General features: G+C 41.5%; 1 protein-coding gene across 2 annotated transcripts in view; it reads right to left on the bottom strand.

Annotated features, from left to right (window-relative positions):
• LOC140694720 (uncharacterized) overlaps positions 1 to 12233 on the bottom strand; it is a 153367-nt gene that overhangs the window by 51360 nt on the left and 89774 nt on the right. The window contains exons 1-3 of one of the 2 annotated variants that reach the window (XR_012070319.1): positions 11599 to 11860; positions 11097 to 11321; positions 10660 to 10914 (exon numbers count right to left, since the gene is read on the bottom strand). The exons of the other annotated variant lie outside the window; for it this stretch is intronic. The gene's annotated coding sequence lies outside the window, so the exon portion shown is untranslated. Of the gene's footprint in view, positions 1 to 10659; positions 10915 to 11096; positions 11322 to 11598; positions 11861 to 12233 lie in introns of those variants that run through there. 2 annotated transcript variants of the gene reach the window in all.

Below are 12233 nucleotides of genomic sequence, written 5' to 3'. Positions count from 1 at the left end.
TTTCTCCAACCTTTGATTATGAACTACTCCAATTGTTAAGTTTATGATAAATAACCTATGTCTAGTACTTCTGTGTTACCTTGGTGGGTTTCCCTACTCCAAGGCTCTAATTAGATAGCCCTCAGAAACATTATTCTAAAAAGAAATTATAGTTCTGTTTAGGCCACTGTTGATCTTACAAGGTGGGAGATTTCAACTGGCCAATTAATACCTGCTCTGACCCTGACCATAAATATGAACTTTCTCATAGGATCAAACTCAGAAACACAAGCAAAATTTTAACCCAAAAATACAACTTCTCGACTATTAAATTCTTACTTGTGACTTTATTAACGTTACTAGCTGTATTACTTATATCCTGTCTATTTTATAAAATTGTTGTCTATTACATTTCCCAATGTGTAACTAGGCCCACAAGATTGATGATGGCTAAACATCTTGAAGAAACAGATAAAATTTATAACCCTGAATAAAATAAATATAATAGTGTGATTCTAGGTATGGGAATGAGCAAAGAAGGTTAAACACTTCCTGGGTCATAATAGAGTAGTAAGACAGGTGATCCAGAGAACTTTTAGTATCAACAGGGCCTGATGAACAAAACTAACACCTTGAATGGCAACTCAGAAGATTCTTCACCTGAACTAGGAATGAGCCATCCTAGCAACGTGGGACAAAATTGGTCATGAAATTTCTCTCAAAATATTGGTCGAATTTAGGACCAAGGGGGAACACTGTGAATGAAAATACTACAATGTGCATGAAAATACTGCAACCATGACAGTAAACAAAGAATGCTGAATCCGAGTCATCAGCGGCTGCTGCCAACCCCCAGCGAGTACATGCCTACAGCCCGGCCTCTCAGCCACTCACAGTGGTGCCCTCTGAGCAGACTCAGAGTAAGAAAGGACAGGATACTGGCCCTAGATAGCCAGGGGCTTGCCAAAGGAATGAATTCAATGACCCAAATGTTTGCTTCCCACCATACATAGAAAACCACTAAATACTTGAACTTGAGATATCTGGTTTTCTTTAGATAACAAGCAATATTTTATTGTTCCAATTACCTGATCTTTGTTGTAAAGATTCTATTTATCCTAGCTCCTCCCCTACCTCTTTGGAGCAGTCCCTCAGAGTGATCTGAGAGGCTGTCATCCCGGCTCGAGTCCTCCAGCCAAATAAACCAAATCCCTTAACATTTAGGCTGAACGTTTATTTCAATGAAGTCCCAGAATAGACACAACTCATCAATTCTGTAATGGAACACACTGAATCAGGAACCAAAAGCGTGTTTTAGTCCAGAAAATCTCCAGGTTCCTATTTCTTCCTGTCATTATACAATCCCTCCAGAACTCATTACTTTGCTGTCTGCTCCTCTGGCAACCAAACTCAGAGAAGAGTCAACTCAGCAGAGCACCATGCTGGGGAGAACCCCCCACAGAAGCACTGCAGCCTGCCTTCCCTCCCGCACGCTCTGCTGACCCTTGGTGTCCTCCGTGGAGACCAGGCCAACACAGCTCTTCCCAACAGCTGCAAAGTCGCTCACGTTAAATAAATCATTTTATTTTATATGATATTTTACGTATATACCCATCTCTGAAAACAGCTTTGCCAGAAGCCCAAATCTTCAACATTAATCTGCAAAGGCAAATCAGGTCCCCAAGGGAAAACAAGTCTTAAGACGACGCTAAGGCCTCCAAAGTCCTCTCCACGACCATGAACCAAACTGCCTGCAGGTCTGCAGCTGCAGGAGGCTACATGTCTGCTTTTAAAGCAACCCCTTTCTGCCCTCGGGTGCTACAATGCCCTTTTATGCCCTCCCATCACAGGGCAAGAGCAGCCGCTGCAGAACCTTGCAGGGCAGCACTGACAGGACTGGACAAAGGGGATCAGAGCTAAACAAAGCATTCTGATGACACGAGCTTGTCACTGTGTCTCTTTACAGATGTATATATATATAGAGAGAAGTGGGGTGATATTGCTCAAAGTCACACAGCTAATAAGTGGCAAAGTATATAACTCTGCTCCTCCCTCCTGTGTGACGCCCAACTGGGACAACCACAGGGTTCTCTCGTGGCTGCCTGAACAGTCTTTTCCTATCACTCATGACACACAATAGTGTCTGAACTTAGCCTGCATTTGCAGCATCTTTTCCCTCCAGTTTCTCAGGAACAAGGCTGTTCGGGCCTGTATGAATTCCGGCTTCCTGAAATCTCCGTGCTCAGGCTGGTCTTGCCTGTGCATCCGGCCCGCTGCTCAGAGGCTCTTCCTCCCCTGCAGGAGGACGTTTCTAATCTTCACAGGGACACAACCTCAGGGGAGCTCTCCTCTCGCCCTCAGCATGGCAGGTATCCCAGGCCTCATCCCTAGCAGCCCCGTTAGGACGGTGTCTGCCCAGCTCTGCTAATCAGATCAGCAGCCTCACTGCCAGGGATTATACCCAGGTCACACTGCAAACCTACTGCCCGCCTCACAGCCCCCAGCCAGCAGGTCACCTGGAAGTCACGGCAAGTGCCCCACCCAATCCAGCAGTCTCTTCTTTTGCCAGCACCACTGATGAATGGTTTCCAACCTTCGGTCAGTTTCGCACAAAACAGCACCTTCAACTGTGAAATGGGCGGTTTTTCTTCTGCACCTCATCCTTACTGGAAACGTAAAGGGAAACCAAAAGGCCTTTTCTCAACCCTTTTCTGATGAAACCCTCCCACCCACAATACTCATATGCTCAAGAGCTTTGGATCCACATGATTTTCTTTCTCTTAGGCTAAGTGGCTCAAAAAACTAAGGGATTCTTTCTCCTTTGAGGGTATTAGCACTCAGTTTCTCGGCTTTAATCTGTTTTTGTCTCTCTCTTCAGTGACCCTAGCAGTTGCCACCTCTTACTCCCTTCAGCAGCCTCCCTCCCAACTTCAAGTCTAGGAAATCAGCTGTGATGAGGGGCATGGGGGCAGTCACAGAAGATGCACTAAGGCACAGAGAGGCTACATAATTTGCCTAAGAAATCACCTTGAACCACCAACAGAGTGTGCCACGTCCCTCTGTTTAACTCTAATGTTAAGCAAGTTAACTTTTTGTAGATTATGTTTATAAACAGATGAGGTATGAAAATACATACAAGGACACACATCAACTCTAAGATATTCATTAACTCCACTATTTTGTTTCTATTTATTTTATTTCTATTAAAAAATTAAGAACCCCTGCAGTCAATATAGCAAAATGTTACTAGGTTTTAAATCCAGAATATACAGGGGTTGTGTCATTACTCATTCTTGTATGTATTTTCACAAGACAAAATGATTTGAAAGTCTCTCTCCCCGCCCCCTACTCACTACTGGCTCTCACCAGAGCTCCCAGACCACACATCTAACAGCCTTTCACTTTACCCACAGCTGAACTCATCAGTTTTCCCCAGAACTCCCTCTGCTGCTTTCCCTCCTCAGAACACAGCAGGACCATTATTTAACTCATTAATCCACCCAGAAACCTGGGCCTTACTCCATCCTACCTTCACAGAAATCATTGATCCTTTCCTCTTTACCATCTAAACATGCCTTCAATCTGTTCGCTTTTACCCACTGACCGTCCCACCGCTCAAGTGGAAGCCAACAACACTGCCCACCTGGACTCATGAGTCTCCCAAGTGGCCCCACAGCCACTCTCCCCTACTTGAGACAAATGTGATTGTGTCTCTCCCATGCTTTTGGACTCATTTCAGACCCACTGTTCTTAGAAGAAACTTCAATTTCTTCACCTGGTGAAGGTCTTTGCCATGAAACTGTCAGCTCAGGAAGGGCAGGACACACCCTCGTCCCTCGGCTCCACCATCTGGCAGAGCATCAGCTTGGGAGGATTGAGTTCTTAGCAAACTACTTCACTTATCCATACAAATCCATGGTAGATTAGAAAGATTTTAGATGTTGAGCTTGACTATTAATTTGGGGATTTTGCACTGGCAACCTGCAAGTATATATTCTAATTATTGTGTCTTCTTAAAACCATACCCAGATTAAAGGAGTATTTGTGGAATGTCTTTGGAGTAAAAGGGACTGTACTTTTACAGATTTTATGTTTTAAAATATGAACAACCCGGACAGGGTCAAAAATAGTACCGCCTCACAAGTGACAGAAGACAGGTGAGACGCATATAGCAACAGGTCACAAAGATGGTAAGAGCAAAGTTGTTTCTCCAACCCCCGAAAAAATTCCTCCAAGAACTGAAAACTCAGAAATTTGAAAGTAAAATACTATCATATAAAGAAAGAAAATAAATAATCCTCTTCATCAGGGTTTCTAGATCTGACTGCAGAGTTATTAGCAGGCCATACTGAATCCTAGCACAGAAAAATCAGATGCACTACTGGTGAGTAAGTTCCAGGAAAACGGCAGTAATTCCTCCACTTGAAAGAGGACACACACTCACTTGTTCAAGGTGATTGTAAACCACATTCTGCAGAAATTCAGAATATTCAGGCACCGCTTCTAGATGGTGATGACACGGAAGGACGGCTTGGATGCATGCTTCTAACTGAGTCACCGGCATTCTTACACTGCAGGGGGAAATGGAGGCCCTCAGCCAAGAGCACAGTTGTTCCTGTCATGTATCCCAGGCCGTGCCTCGGGGACTCAGTGTACTGTAGCAGTCTGGCCCCAGGTGAGGACCCGCAGCGTGGCCCAAGCAAGCAGGAGGGGCACTGTGCTTGAGAAATCCCATCCCCCATGGGGGCAAGAGGGGCTGGTGGGGTTGTGTGAACCTATAAATGCTCATAGAAATACACCTGCATACATTGAAGTGATAAAATTAAAAGTAGCAGGCTATTTAACAAAATTTCAATTGTCAGTGTTAATTTTACCATTCCATTCCGCTTGTCCCCTGCACTCTGAGACAGGCTTAGGCTCTCTCACACATGCAGCTCTGATGCAATAGTTGTGAAGTTATTTTACTTTGCTGCAAGTGTCTTCGCTCCCAGTGTCACTGTGACTGTCGTCTCTTAACACAGTCAGATATCTTCCTGGATCTCTCCCTGAGTTCCTTGCTCCTGCTTCTCAGATCCTGAGATAAAGAACAGGTGAAGGCACATGACTGGAAAAGTCAATGTGGACTTGACCAAAGTCCTCAGTGACCACCTAGGTGAGTGCTGCCCACCCCTTACCTTCGATTCTCAAGGTTCTGCCCAGGGTGACATCCAGCCAGGAGAGAGTCCTGGGCCCTATTAAAAGCTGTGTGTCTTGGGTGCAGGGAAAGCTGCAGGAGCTGGTTCCGTAGCCGGTCCCATCCACACCTCTGCTCCTCTCTCACCCGAGGCAGCGCTGCCAAGCCCCCAGGCTCCCTGAGCTTCTGTCTTTCTCTTCTACTCTACTTCAAGCCCTTTTCCTCTTCCTTTATTCCCTGATTATCCCTAGCTGGAGTGATTTTTCTATCATAGAATCTGAAAAAATTTCCTGCAGCTGAAAAAGAGGTGCCAGAGGTCAACGCGCATATGGTGGTTCCTGAATAGAGCCCCTGGTTAGGGGGACCCTCACCAACACTCATGGGGCATCAGGCATGTTGCAGGGTCGACCACCACCACCAAGAGTTTGCTGTGACACCAAGGCACGCACAGCATCCCTGCTCACTAAATTGTAGTTGTAGTCCTTTATTAAGAAGCAAAAATAAAAAAATTGCTCATGTTTCTTACTAAAATTATTTATGAGGGAGCAAAAGAAATTGTAATAGAAAGAACAAATTTCACTCCATGTTAGATGTGTTCATTTGGCTTTAATCCTGTACCTTGTTTTCTAGGCTCATACTTGCTATCTCTGCACCTTTTGTAAAAGAAAGTTGCCTTTAGCCTGAAATATCCAGGAGGGTCTATTCTCCGGGCTCTGATCTTTAAGGATATTTGCTCTTCTACACTTATGTATAGATGGCAAGTTGTAAAATAGTGAATAACCTTTCTTTTTTTGGAGGTTTTACAGGGGCACCATAATTTGACCCACATGGACAGCTGCAGGAACAAAGAATTTCAAGGACAAACAATTCATACAGCAAGAAGTTTGCAACAACCAGCCACATCCCCGCCACTTTTTAGTATAAAAGGAGACTGAATTCTGCCCTGGGGAAGAGAGTTCTACTGGATAACAATATGCCATTTTCTGGGTCTGCCAGCTTTACAAATAAAGTCTCTTTTCCTTACTCCAACATCTCATCTCCCGATTAATTGGCCTGTCATGCAGCAAGCAGAACGAGTTTGGACTTGGTAACAAATTGACTGCCTTAGAGGTAGTATGTCTCCACTGTTTCCTCATTTCCAGTATTTCACAACCTATCAATTTTATATGCTTTTTAACAACATGAACAAAAAACCTATTACAAGGAATTGATTCCACAGAAATAAAATTATTTCTACTCCTTCAAAACTTTTTTCTTTTCTATTTTATTTTCTTTTGCTTATTGAAAAGAAAATAAATTCAAATCTTTTTATTTCACGTATTTTTATAACTAGATATTGTAAATAGTACAAAGATATTTAAATTGCAATAAAAATTGTTCATATATTAGTATAAAGATATATACACAATCAATGCAGATTAGGAAAGGAGTAGATATTTACTAAAAATCCACTGCACATCCAGTCTTTTACAAGCATAAACTGGAATATAAGCTCTATTATCCAGGGTCCCCCACCCCCAATCTCACTGCGGAGTCCCTTAGTAATCAACTACCAAGGCAGCAGCATAGAACCATGAGATCACTATTTTAGGTATAAATGAGAGTATTAGCTCATTCAATTCTAAAACAGAAACCTTAAAATAAATACTGAACTTACTTACAGATAAACAAATTTGGACACAAAAAAGTACAGTTTCTCCCCAAATTCACAAAGATAATAACTGGTAAAGGCAAGATTTGAACTCATCTGCCTTGAATATAAATCTAAGTTGGAAATCCCCTTCAACTGTGGAGGACCAGCAGCACAGCCTGTCACCCTATCTTTGTTCAGATCTGGCTTTAGACAGCCTGAGACAGCACCCCTTCCTATGGAACTCGAGGGCAAACAATAACAATAAGGATTTTATATTCAGTAGTTTCTTAGGTCTCAATTATATAAAGTGTCAGCAGGTCAGCAGAAAACTCTGGGAAATATGAGTGGGTCCAGAGCTTTTTGCTGATAAGAAACTCAATCTATCAGGACAGAGTGACCTTCCCATGAGAGGCCTCATGGAAATAAACTAAAGGCAACTGAGCAATGAAAACTAGCAAGAACATGGAACTCAAGCAAGAAGGATCCCTACCATCCCCTGCCCAGTTGCCTCTTCACCTTTGTGGACAAGACGGCAGAAGGTCCATGTTCTTGTCCAAGTTACAACATCATGGATTCTCACCCATATAATATTACGACTCTATGCTGTCTTAAGTCCTTTCCAACTAAAATATGATGACACCAATATCTCAGCGGAATGTCTATGTCTCCACTTTCTCTCTTCTATTAGGAGACTATATCTATGGCCACAAAGCCGAAATTCAATTAAAAACACCATGCACGAAGCCGGGTGAAAGTCTGTGTAAGAGACATTGTTCTCAAGCTCAGTGAGTGAAAACTCAGAAAAAGTGGTCCTTATCCCTCTGCAAGTGGAAGGTAGCCTGATTGTGTGTGTGTATGTGTGCACACGTGTGTGTGTAAATCAAATACAGTGTATTCTGGGATGTGAACAGATTTTTTTTATGTTACTATCATTTCATGAGGATGAGCCAACCTTTAAAGTAATTTGAATCTACTATTCTGAGAGAGTCTCAGGATCTTTTGGTGGAGGATGGGAAAGGGGAAAGGAAAGGAGGAAAGAAGTAAATGAAGCAAAGCTGTAAGTATACTGCTAGGGAAAGGCAAGACATTAATTTTGTTCCTACTTGCATCACACACAAATTAGGGACTGGCTTTCCCACATGTCTTGTCAAGCACTGAGTTGCAGAAGAACAGGTGACAGCCCATTTCTCACTGAGCTTGTGACTGTACGTGGCATCTTATAGACACTAATTATTTAACCTGATCAAACAATCTAGCAGCAGGCTGTAATTCTCCTATTTTGAGAGATAAGAAAACAGGAAGTGAAAGAGGGTATATAGCTTGACAAAAGTCAGAGGACAAGTAAACTAAAGAGGATGAATTCAAACTCAGATCTGAATGCAGAGTCTGATCTTCCCACTCCGAGGGCTGGAAATTCCTTAACACACAGGGTCCCCAGCTCCTCTGCTTTGTTCCTGGCACCAAGCATTTCCCATGGCGATATTCTCCAGTTCTCAGACACAGCGCTCTGTGCAGCCAATAACCTCCATTCGACCTTGATCATCTACCTGTCACGCCCACCAGGCTTCACCAGGCAAGAAAGCTGGCTTTCAAGTGCATACAAAGCCACCCCTGTTTTATCCTGGACTCTTCAGCGGCTTTTCCAGCATAAACACAGCCATGAAAGTGCTCACAGTTTGTACATGAGCCACACTACCTCTCTCCATCTCTGTCCCCACCTATACTACTTTGCTATGACCATTTTGAGAATCTTGGAAACAAATTTTTAAAAACAGAAAAGAAAGGATTCTGTAACAAGTACTTAATACTTACAATTTAAATGAGAAGTTACAAAGTGAGTATTTACAAACCGAATCTGCCTTCCAAGGTGTCAGTTTTAACAGTTAAAATATACAACAGCAAAAAATTCTGACTTAAATAATTAACAAAAACATCAACAATAATCTGGAATAAACTCAAAAACAATGCCCATGTTGTACATGGAGGAAGTACAGGACTGTACTGTGGGGTAAAGTAAGAGGTGTGAAAGTAGAGACATCAACATTTTGTATGGAGGAAAGCAGTTTTGTAAAAATGTACGTTCTCCTAAAGATAATTCAAAAGTACTAAAAAATCCCACGACAGCACTTCTTTTTTTTTTTAACTTGAAAAATTATATTAGAATTCTTCAGGAATAATAAAGTCATAATACTAACCAAGAAAATTTGGGATCGAAAAGAGAATCAAAAAATCGCACTGTCAGATATTAAATAAATGTTTACAATATGTAAGATATAGTGCTAGTGTAAGAAAGTAAGATTGATAAAAATAAACCATGAGCTCAAAAAGAGACTCTAGTGTACATAAGTATTCTTTACAGGTGGGATTTCAAGTTAAAAAGCAAAGTAGGAATTCAATAATTGTCTTGGGACAATCAGAGAATCCCCTGGAAAAAACAAATTCTATTCCAGTCATAATGACCGCAAGAAAAATTACAGAATGTGATGTGAATATTAGAAAGTACTAATAACAGCGAATATAATTCTTTGCTCATATTAATTCAACTTCTCTTCACTATAACAAGTACCATCATCATCTCCATCTTAGAGATTAAAAAAACCTACAGAAGAAATTTATACCATTATAAGAAAGTATTTCTAAGAATAATATCAGGAATAAAACCCAAAAAGAAGACATTTACAATCTTAAGATTATTTTGGGCCACAACAAAAATGAACCTACTGAACAAAATGAAAGGCAAAAAATGACAAGGAAAAGCTCTCTGATATATGTTGATGAAGACAAGGGGTTAATGTTCATAATATACATAGAGCTGTCACAAAGCAACAAGAAGCTGCCTCACTTAAATGTGTGCAAAGGACAAAAGAGATCATTCACTTTTTAAAAGTCAGATGGCTAATGAGTGAAAAATGCTCAATACCTCACTGGTCATCAAGTGCAAATTAAAACAATGAAAAAGTACTTTTGCTCATCATATTGGCACATATTTTTAAAAGATATTCTAGCTAGTGTCCATCTTTGAGAGAACAAACTGTGAGCGATCTTTTGGAGGATGACATGTCAATGGATATGTAAACTCTGAAAAACGTGTGTACACACAGGCTGAACTCCACATTTTGGAATCGTTTCATTTAGAAAAATTCAGTTCAAAAAGATGTACTTATCAGAGCATTTACACAGCACTGTTTACAATGGTGAGAAGAAAAGCTGAAGTGAAATCATATCCAGCGATAGAGAATTGGTTACATAAGTTATTCTACATCTTTTCATGCCCCACAGGAGAAGGAATTTCTAGATTCACTTGAAAGGAGCCTGTGATTTATGTAGTTGTCACATCCAAGGACTAAATTTCCAGAAAACTTAACGAAAATAATACTCATACAAGATCACAGGAATGTTTGTATAAGAAGTATGCCAGTCAAACACCCTTTCTGACAGTGGAAAATGGAGAAAACTTAAGTGTCCACCATCAAGACAATGATGCGGTAAATCACGGTGAGCTGTGGGCACTAAAGTTCCGGTGTTTCGGCGTGGTCCAAGGCCTTGTCCACAGTACGCTCCCACGAAAGGTGTCCTTACACAAGAGACCAAACCTGCATATCAGGAAAACCCTCTACTCTATCTGAAAGGACCGGGTGAGTCTGGAGGGAGAGGACGTCTGTGATATATACCTGAGTGAATAAACCGAGCTGCAGAAAACATATAGTATGGCCTTATTTTTCAATAAAGCATATATACACACACATAGACATAGATTTCTCATATACGTGTATGTATGTGTTTATTTATATGACATAGGCATAAAGGTCATGAAATATATACTCCACATTGTCAGCAGTTTTTACTCTCAGGAAAAAAGGGGAAGGGATGTAGGGGACTTTCGGTACCACAACAGATCTCTTTTCAGAATTTCAGTTAAGTATACTTGGAATTTAAAAGTTTATTTAAGTCCAAAGAAAAATGGACGAGGACTCCACAAGACAGAATGCTATACTAGTCATTAAAAATCATGCCAGGGGAGATAGAATATTGTAGAAAAATGTGTAATAAGCCGAATGGAAAATGGAGGTCTCCACACAGTATACAGGCACACATTGCTCACTGGTTTTGATGACAGAGGTAATACACACTGATGAAAAGAAAAGAAAATAGATGTTAATGTGTTAATTATTATCTCTGAGTACTGGCACCAGGATAGATCCTTTTGACCCTTTTTTCAGACATTTATATTAAATACACACTATTTTTCATCTGAAAAATGCATTTTTAGATGTCTAGTACCACACATTGGAAAATTACACGAGTACTTACAGAAACAAATAACTAGGAGACACCGCAGCACCGTCACAAAGTGTAGAAAGGGCGATCCTGAATAACACCGCACAGTTACGAAAGGACCCACAAAGTGAGAGCACCTGCTGTAACAGGGCGCGGCCCCCTTCCATTTGTCAGTTGTGTCTTCAGGGCTGAGGCAGTTCTGAGCACGGCCAGTGTCAGTGCTGGTGTCTGGATGGATGCCACTGGAGGTGAGGGCGCCTGCAAGCCGAGAGGAAGAACAGAAATCATCCTCTGCTTTTTCTGTCTTGTTTCTTTGTTACTTTTAAAGAGAGGCGGAAATAAGATAAACTGGATCTTTCCTACTGAAATTTCAGTAATGAAACCATTTTTAAAGTGATCACAACTTATATTCTGCCTATGACTGTCTTTTCAACAAAGCATCATATTTATAAAATGTTAATTAACTCAGTTAATTAACTCCCTGTTGAAACATTCTAGTAAAGAGCATGAACTGCAGTATGTAAAAGAACCACACCTGCAGTGACTAGCTCAGCTGTCTTGACGGCAGTGCAGTCAGCCCCCACCATCCCGTGGCCCTGAGCTCCTGATGCTGGTAAGAGAGCGCGCTGCTGCCTCAGATGGAAAGAAAAGGTGAAAGCATTTTCTGAAATCTACAGCACTGACAAAACATAACTGATAAATCCCAGGCTCCTTTGAGGCTGTCATTTTCCGTTTCTGGCCAACACCCGTCAATGAGCAGAACCACCCCATTCCCGAGTCATGGGACTCACGTGGGCAGCAGTTTTGGAGAAATTTCCAGGTATAGAATGTAAACCAACTATACATAAAACTCTGAAAAAGAAAAGATGCAATAATCTGATTTTGGAAGACACTAAAATATTCTCCTAAGCCTTAGTACTTGGAAAGGCTGGGCTTCTACTAAGCCACTTATTTATTTCACAGCCAATGAGCATCTCCCACAAACCCTGTTTCCCTGTGTCTGCTGGGAGCTTCAGGCACATTGATGTTGTCTATCTTATAAGTCACAAGGCAGAGGCGTGTGTCTCACGCTTGCAACTCTCACACAGGCTCAACTCCTAGCCTCACTGTATGAACTTGGCCCCATTTTCTCACCTGTTTATTTGGTATCTGTTCTTCTGTAAGCTGCCT

The sequence above is a fragment of the Vicugna pacos genome, unplaced genomic scaffold (assembly GCF_048564905.1).
Source record: "Vicugna pacos unplaced genomic scaffold, VicPac4 scaffold_103, whole genome shotgun sequence".
Taxonomy (NCBI): domain Eukaryota; kingdom Metazoa; phylum Chordata; class Mammalia; order Artiodactyla; family Camelidae; genus Vicugna; species Vicugna pacos.
The sequence above is the reverse complement of the archived record's forward strand: the minus strand, read 5'-3'. Positions and strand labels throughout refer to the sequence as shown.